Here is a 9,560-nt window from a genome sequence, read left to right as displayed (position 1 = left end):
GGCTCACCAGGAACTTTCAACTCTGTAACGACCTGTTCGGTTGTTATTTAATATTTTGCGAAACCATGCCCAATTTAAGTATAGGGTCGTATTTAATGGGCTTCATAGTATGTTTTAAGGGTTAGGAGCGGGAAAAATCAATTTCAGAGTGGTTTAGGAAATGTCGGGCCGAAAATCAAAAGGCGGACCGCTATAGCAGTCAATGGACCGCCATAACGGCACCGCTATAGCGGCCTAAGGACTGCCGCAGCGGTACCGCCATAGCGTCCTGATGACCGCCGCAGCGGTCCACACGAAAACAGTAACCCAAAAATGAGTACTTAGTCTATTTTCTCTCCTTTTTCAAACATAAGACTCCCAAGGGTTGCTCATAAGGTTCCTCATGAAAGAAAAACCATGTCCCCCAAGAAAAAGAAAACCCTTCCAATCCCTTTTTCCACCTTTCCCTACGAAAGATACCCGCTCATGGATTCAGATGGAGGTTAAGAAGACAAGCAATTCTTGAAGAATCATATAACTGTTCGCCAAAAAGGTAGGTTATGGTTTACTTTAATTAGACTTTGATTAGCTAATCGTATATACGTTTGAGTTGATGGGGGAATGCATGCTTTGTTCTTCGGACACCGGAGTTTGGAGAGACAGACTTGTAATATGATTAAAATAGGGTATAGTCAGGACTATGATAATAAGAATTTAGCGTAAAGGAAGAAAATTCCGTATGTGTCTCATTGTCGATCGTTCCTATGGTTATTTCCTTGAATTAGGAGGGCGTATAAATTGAATTATATGAAGTGGTTTTGCATTGCGTCCATCAAGGGCTGGGATTACGAATTATTTGTCAGGTAGTTTTGTGCATTGCAATTGCCGTGTTCAGGTGGAAATACAGGTAAATACGCAAGGCATGAGTGTCGTATTTTGTTATCCGGCCTTGTGGCCGCGGGATCGATCATTTGGATTACATATGTGTATACGAATTATTGTGGCCCGTGTCCGAGGTTCTTTCCGGAGCGGAGGTTGTGCTAGGGTCCGAGGAGTATTCCGGAACGAATGGTACATGGACACCATGGGTCCCCTGCAGGTCATGGATACTGAGCAAAGATATCAGATAGCATGTATGTACAATGTGTCGGGTCTTGCATCCCATTTGCATTCTCATAATTTATGTTTTGTATGTATGTATTCTTGTCGTTGACATTGTTCATTAAACCGTGAGTATGTTGAGAGCCTGGTGGGGGAGAGGTTACACAAGGTAAGTGTAGTGTTGGTCGTAGTTAGTGATTATTTCCCTAGATACATCGTAACATAGTAGTGAGGTGAATAGGTAGACTCTTTAAACGATAGTTGTAAAAGTAAAGTGTACGACGAATGTGGAACACAAGAGTTACTAGGTGGGAATAAGAGGGTGGAAATGGAAATTGTCTTTGTTTAGAATCTGGAGGTTCATTAACTTATCTGCTTAATCTATTAACTTTATATTGTATTGCGTGAACTAATCTTAGTCGAACTATGATGCTTACCAGTACGTGTGGTGTACTGATACTACTCTTGCTACGCCCTTTTGGGTGTAGATGTGTTGCAGGTTTTAGCTGAAGTTTCGTAGCATGGGTCTATCAGATATTCTCCACCAGCCTCGTCTATCTCACTCCCGGCGGAGGCTATGTCTTTTATCTTGTCTTCTTGTATTGTAGGAGCTCTTGTACCCGCCTAGACTAGATCCCGGGGTTTTATTTCGGATTTATTTGTATTAAAACAAGTCCGTAATAAACGTTCACGTTTAATTATAATTTTTTAGGGTGATTGTTCGCGTGTTTTTAAGTGCTGTGTTTATTATGATAAGGGTTCGCCTACTAGCTCGTCATATGGTAGGTGCCCGCACGACCCGTGGGTTGGGTCGTGACAAACTCATGCTCTCTAGTTACCGTAATCCTCACCAACGTCACCTGCGGTCTCTGTAAAAAAATAGCGAGTGAGATGCTTGCTCATTGAGTAATAACACTTAACCACAACCATTTTTATTGGGGACAAGTCAGAAAACATGCTTATATAATATTCATAAAATATCACGAAATAAATGCCCTTTTTGCAAAAACGGTAGCAATAACCAATCTTGTCTATTTTCATGTAAGCAGAAATCATTTAATAATTCAGTAATAAACTCTGTAAACGCTATCATATCAACTCTTATGTCTGGGAGGTTTCCAAGAAAGGATCATGTAATCTGTATCATGTGGACCCCTTCGTAAAAAGGAGTCAAATATAACTGTAGGTCCCTGCTCGAGGGAATATGGTACATGTATGCTAGTTCTACCTTCCCACTAGCGAGGGCTGTAACTGTAATCTATAAATACAAGGTGCACCAAGTCTAACGAACCCGCCGTTAGCTACGGGATCCTTCAAAGTCTCCTCCCATTAATACTTTTCTTTGTAAACAACAAATACTTATATAAAGAATTTTCAAAATAATACACGGCACATCAATTCTTATCAAATCATGTAATTTCATTTCAGAAACGGTAATCATATCTCAAGTAACGGTAAAACATATCTAGTAACGGTGAAAACAATTAGAATAACCGGTAAACGTCTCAAGTAAACTGTTCGATACCATATCAAGTAAATGAATTGTCCCACATGCAATTTGAGAGCATCGGTGACACATCTTATTTTCAAAATCATGTATAAACCATGCAGGTTATGAAAATGCAAATTGTGGTAAGATTACTACTCACAGTACTCGTGTCGAAATACCAGACTCTTCACCTCGAGCAATCCGTACGACTTCCTTTGATCAATCTATAATCACATCATATCGATCTCGTGTTAATTTCCTCATTTAGGTTAATTCTTAACTAATTTAAAATACTCATCCCTTGGGGTTTCCTGTTTGACTCTAAGTTCTGCCTATGCTATGTGTAACTCAATTAGATTACAATCTATCAATTCCAACCTATTCATACAATTCACTAGTCCACTTCTTTATCTAGATTATATCAAATGTGTGCATAAACCTAAGCCATATAGGATCACTGCCGAAATACCTTCTTTAGTACCAAATGGAATTTCATACACACAGAAGGATGAGCTTAGTCAAACTGTAAGTAAGAAAATTTACCCTTTGAATTGAATATAACTTCAATAGTGTTCTTTCGCTTCTCTGTTTCACGCCAAAAGATTACAGCAAAATCAATTTGATCAATCCTCCTTTATCCTTCCCTAGTCGATGCTGGAAAATCTCTCTATCTTTTCAATTCCAATAGTTCAAACATTAATGATGTACTTACGACCCTTTCTTAACTTGTTGCCACAGAAGCTTCTATGCTTCGTGAGCCCTTCCCTAATCCCCTTTTGTTTCCAGTACATTGAAACTTATTCCTTTTTATTTTTATTTTCTGTTTTTGGCTTAAATTTTGCTAAATGACCAATATGCCCTAATTTAATTATGGGGTATTACACCTTAATATGAGTGTGTATGAATTGCTAGGTTGGGTGAGTAATGAACGCTAGAATGACAAGGAACTTTCCTTAAAACAAGAGTGGGTCTAACTAATGATAGTTAGCTAGTGATACTTGAGCATTGCTGCCTAGTGTATGTTATATGAACTTCAAGGTGACTGGTAATGTAGTAAGTAAATAAATCCCTAAGGATGAGTTAATGGGAATAAGAGCCTTATATTTGTTGAGATGAGCGGTAGGTGTTATGTATTGTTGGCTTAGTTTCGCCTACCATGCTTATTTGTAAATTCTATTACCGTTATGTTATTCTAACCATAGTCGGCCTATGATGCTTACCAATACCAGTGTTGTACTGATACTACTCTTGTCACATCCTTTTGGGGTGTAGAGTTTTTCAGGATTATTGATTGAATGGAGTTTTCTGGAGATGCTCGGTGCCTATCTTGAAGGCCTCCATCATTCTCATTCATAGATGGAGGTTGAGTCTTTATAGTCATTATTGTATTCAGTCTTCGGTCTTAGTCGCTCTTGTACCAGTCTAGACCAGGCCGTGGGAAAGAGAGTCGTATTTCTTAAATGGTCGTAAACAATTCCACTATTTTGTCTATAAATAATGGTTTTATTTCCGAATTTTTATTATGTTATAATTTGGAGACTAACTTACCTTGTTCTTTGTTTGCAAATGACTATATTTGGAGTTAAGGGTTCGCCTACCGAGGTGGGGATGGTAGGTGCCCGTGCGATCCTAAAATGGGTCGTGACAATATACCATGTGGGTATCATAGTATACTTCAATTGCTATTGATTTGATATACTATATGCTAGAATAAATTATTTTTTGAGATATATAAAAAAATATAAAAACGATGATATATGAGTTATGTTTTTTATTAATACACAAAAAAAAAAAAAAAAAAAAGGAGCCAAAGGTGTGTAGAATTAGATTATGAAAAAAAAATGAAATAAAGGAAAAAATAATTTGGAAAAAATGAAATTAGAAGAGGAGAAAAAAGTAAATGAAAATCACCAGACTTAAAAAAGAAAATAAATAAAAATAGCAAAAGAGGTGAATGAAATTAGATTATGGAGATAAAAAAAGAAAAAAAAATGTAATAAATGAAACAAAAAAGGAACAAGAAATAAAGAAATAAAAAAATAGAAAAAATAAATAAAAAGAAAGGAGCTAGAATTAAATATGGAATCAGATTGTGGTGAAAAAGGAAATTAAAAATAGCATCATTTGGGAAAAAGTACATGAACAAAAAAGGGGGAAAAAACGAGAAAAAAGAAAGAAGATAAGAAGATAAGAAGTAGAGAAATGAAAAACAAAATAATAAAAAAGAGATAATTACCTACAAAAGCTACAATAGAAAGGGTAAATAGTTTGGGGTATGAAAGTATGAGGGCATGGAAAAGTAATTATTTTGTGTGTAGTGAGTATTGGTGTTCTTTCCCCTTATATATATATGAGTTTTGCTAACTTACTACCTTCAACCTACCCTTTTTAATGGAATAATTACTCTCTCTATCAGTTGGGGCAACAATGCTACCAAAAATGACAACACATTTTACCTTCCTACGCAGTTTGACCCACTTGGTATATTGATATGACCCTACTAGGCACACCTCGCTTGAAGGCCCAGATTGAAGGCCAAGGCATGGGACTCCAATCCATTCAAGCTAAGAGGATGACCAAAGGAGCATTGGAGACCCATGGAGAGGCACACAAGCCCCATAAGAAGGCCTATGAAGTATGGAAAGTAGCTTGGAGAGGGATGAAAGAAGAAGCTACAAGAGAGAAGGCCAACACTCAAAGTGGCTAGAGTCGCAAAGGGATAGAAATGCAAATGTGGATAGACGTGCAAAGAAGGGCCATAGGTGCAAAAGGGTCACAATTGCAAGCTTGAGGATTGGATGATGGCTATATGTGCAAGAAGAGCATTTTTCGGATTCCAAGCCAACATCCAACTAGCCAAACAAGGCCCTTGCCTCATTCATGGCATTCTTGTAATAACTAGCCTAGCTTTTAAGTCTCTTAGTATAAATACTAGACTTAGGTTATTTTCATCTTTAGATCATGTTGAATGAAGAAACTCTTATGAGAGATTGTAGTTGATAGCTTTAGATTAATATGGATTGTTTGGTTGGTTAACCAAGTGTTACTTCCTAGTTGTGAAGTGAATTGCTTATTTCCATCGAATTCAATGTTGCTCATTTGTGGATTCATTTGAGTCGTTTGTTGATTCGAATTGCTTAGGTTCTAGAGTTCGCAAATCCGATTAGAAGGGTTAGGGTTTGATATACCCTTTCTTGTCCATAGATTTCTTGCTCTTGGGTCAAGTATCTATCCATCTACCCTCTTCCATTTCTATTCTTCATCCACCCTTTATTTTGATTTTCTTGTTCTTTGTTTTTCTAGAGTTTCCCTAGGTTGAATCTTATCATTTAGTATCAGAGTATAGGCTAAGAGATTGTTCCTATAATTTCTAATCCTACGCTCAAATTCAAAAATCCCCCCCAAAAAAAAAATCTTAAAATAAATTAAAAAAATTCGAAAATTACAATTGTGGTTGGATTTGAGTGTTTTTGAAGGTAGATTTGAGTTCGATGTAGTGGAAAACATCTGCAAAATAAAATTTGAAGTCATTTGGGTAAGAATTAAAGTTTCCACCATTAGAGGTTCAACAAAGCTTGAAGAACTCAAAGTGGGTCTTGTTGATTTGGATTGAAATTGGCTTCAATAGGTATTGAGCTTTGTTCTCCTATTAAAGAGGAACCTATACCCGAAAGTTGGAGGAAAAAGGAGTTGGAATTAAGGTGCTTGGAATTTTTAATGTTCTTCATGTTCTTGAGGACATTCATATATTCATCTTGAGGAAGAAGACCAAAAAGGAAGGTTTGATCTAAAATTTTCCAAGTCCAAGTGCAAAAGGTGTTAAAACAGCCCAAAATGGTAATTACTAGGTTTTTGTGGGCCCAAGGAAGTCAATAAGGTCAGAAATCTGACCCGAGATCCAAGAAATTTTAGTACGAGACGTCATCAGGGGAACTGGTATACGGTCCATTGTGCGGACCGTATAAAATGCTACGAGACGTCAAATTGCAACGTCAAAATCCAACCAACAAAGTTGCTTACTGTGACGTGTTGACGGTACAATTATACGGTCGTAAAAGTTTCTACGGATCGTCAAATCTCAGCGTCAAATTCAGGCCAGAAAATTTGCTTACTGTGACGCGTTGACGGTATAATTATACGGACCGTATAATTTCCTGCGGAGTGTCAAAATTCCATCGCAGAAAGTACAACATTTTCAGAATTTTGACGATCCACTTCTACGGTCCGTCCAAATTTATACGGACAGTATAAAAAACCTGATTTTCAGCCGTATAATCTCCCGGGTACGAGTTAACTTTCATCTTATTTCTTTGATTTCCCAAGCCTCAAATCTTGTTCTCAAATCAAAAATTTCTTGAGTCTTGATTGTAAGTGATCCCTATTCCTTAGGTAGGGAACAAAAAAAGAAAAAGAAAAAAAAAAGTATAGAATTTTAAAAAATTTCGTTACTTCAAATTGATACATTGGCTCAATTGAGGCTTCAAGACCCCGTTTTCAAGTTATCACCTACCCGGGCCCGAAATTTTATTTATTTTCCATTTTTAGCATTGCATTTTCTTGTATTTCTCAACTAGTAGCCATTTGGTAGTTGTTCCTACTAGTTCTTGTGTCCACATTTCTTTCGTGCTAATTTCTTTCAAGTTTTTCTTTGTTTTATCTCGTTGAAACTTTATTGGCTCTCGTCCGATTTGCTTTGAGTCGTCCGTCATTCATCTAAACAAAAATACATTCTACCACAAAAGATAAGCAACGTGTGAATTTGATTGGGCGAGCGATTCATCAACACCTTCGAAAGAGCACGGAGTGTGGTAAGGTTGAGAGTTCAATACGCGTAACGTGAGGCTTTTATTGCTAATCTTGTTTGTCACACCCCTTTTTTTTCTTAATAAAAATAAATTTGATTTGTTTTTAGATAAAAGGGTTTTTCCAATTAAAGTGACATTTTGAGAAGGGATTATTTATTTATTATAGAGTCACCACTTGGAATTGAGTTTTGGTGTTCCAAGTCACCTTATTAAACCCCTAATCAAAAGGAAAGTTGACTCTTTATTTATTGGTCTGTGAAACAAAGATCGGGTAAGGAATTCTGTTGACCGGGGAAAAGGTATTAGGCATTCCCCAAGTCCCGTGGTTCTAGCACGGTCGCTTTATCGACTTATATCTGGCTAAAATCAATTCTTTTATAAAATGTATTTATTAGCTATGCCTATGATTTGCTTAATATTGTTTACCTGTTACTAGTTTTGACTAAAACGCGTAGTTGCTACCTCAATCTCGATACACAGAAAATTTATAGCTAAAAGTATTTCTCCACTAATTAAGTAAAATAAAATCCATTAAATAGTTGAAATATTGTGATTAATTGATTCAACTTGTAAAATCTTCTAGTGCCAAAGTGTAGCCGGCATGAGCATCTTTAATTTATTATTTATAAAATAGTTTTGTCTTGGGGCATCAGCAAACTCTTTGTCCATTTCTTCTTTAAAATAAAATCAAGTATATATGATGGATATATTTCTTACAATGTCTTCTTTGTCCTCTTCCTGCCCCAAATTTAAATATCTCAAACTTGGTATTGGAAAAATACTACAAAGCTTCCACTCTCCAATATTAAATACCAAGAAATTAAGCTTGCAAATCTATTCCTCCTATACACATGAAGTAAATATCCATTCAAACAGTAGCCATGCACGTCCTAAATATCTAAGATAGATCACTCCACATTCTAAAAGAAAAATTAATCTAAGCTATATTCATGATACTATCTATTGTTCCTTTCTTTTCAACTCCAACCCCACAACACGTTTTTATATATATTTTGGGTCTTGCCATATCATGATAGTATAATTCTATTTGCTTAATAAAAGACTTAACTATTTAATCTAAGTAGCTGTTTCCTTAAACAACTATAAATTAAGAAAATATATTAAACCAATAAAATTATATTATGCTAACACATGAAAAGATATTTCAATAATAAATACCTATAAACCCGAACACGTTAACCAACAGTGAGTCAAAATACTATATACTTGGTCTAACTTAGTTGAATCGATGTTAGTTTCATTGTAAACTTATTCCTTTCTATTTTAACTAAGCATGGATTTCAACCAACCATTTAACACACAAGAAATAGTCACATATGCTATTGAATCATTTAAAAAAAAAAATAGCAAAACATCATCAGCATTATAGCATGAGCTAAAATACTACACCATTTAATTTATAAATAAAATTATCCACATACACAAATTTACTTCAATCAAAACAAAGAACAAAAAAAAACTTAAATGTGGAAGTTCCTTTATAAATCGTGAATCTGCTCGTTGACGGGAGAGTCAAATAAGAACCAAACTCAAGTTTTTAAAGCTATTTTGCTAAAATACTCTTCTTTTTTTTTTTTTACTGAAATTGTTCTTTTGTTGTTGCTCTCTCTCTCTTTCTTTTTTTTTTTTTTTTGTTAAAAAAAAAACCTAACACCTATAAATATTAATGCTTGTGGTACTGCAGATTTGGTGTTAGCATATAAAAGTGCAAATCATACTACTCAAGTGGAAACCTTTTAACTTGAAAACAATAAAGTTGGCTGAAAGCCTGAAAAGTTCTACGACATTACTTTCCTGCTCAAACTTTGTTTTCCTAGAAATTTCATGTATCGTGACAAGTCTTCAACTAATTTAAAGGGCTGGACTTCTTTTAAGTGTCAACACATTTGCGTATTAAAAAAAAAACATAGTTAATTAAGTACCAAAAGAAAACGTTTAACTACTATACCAAACATTAAACCAATAAGCCTTATATAACATGGCAAAACAGATTAACCAAAGAAATGAAAAATCCATTTAAACACTTAAAGTAATCATAAGTTTTTTTAAAAGTAGATAACACGTAATCAAAGTACAACTTTTTATGCTATTATAACCAAACGCTGCACCTTTATTTGTAAATTAACAATTACACGTTTCATCAATCTTACCCTTAATTTAACGAT

This window comes from Lycium barbarum, chromosome 10 (genome assembly GCF_019175385.1).
Source record: "Lycium barbarum isolate Lr01 chromosome 10, ASM1917538v2, whole genome shotgun sequence".
NCBI lineage: Eukaryota > Viridiplantae > Streptophyta > Magnoliopsida > Solanales > Solanaceae > Lycium > Lycium barbarum.
Note: the sequence above shows the minus strand (reverse complement) of the source record.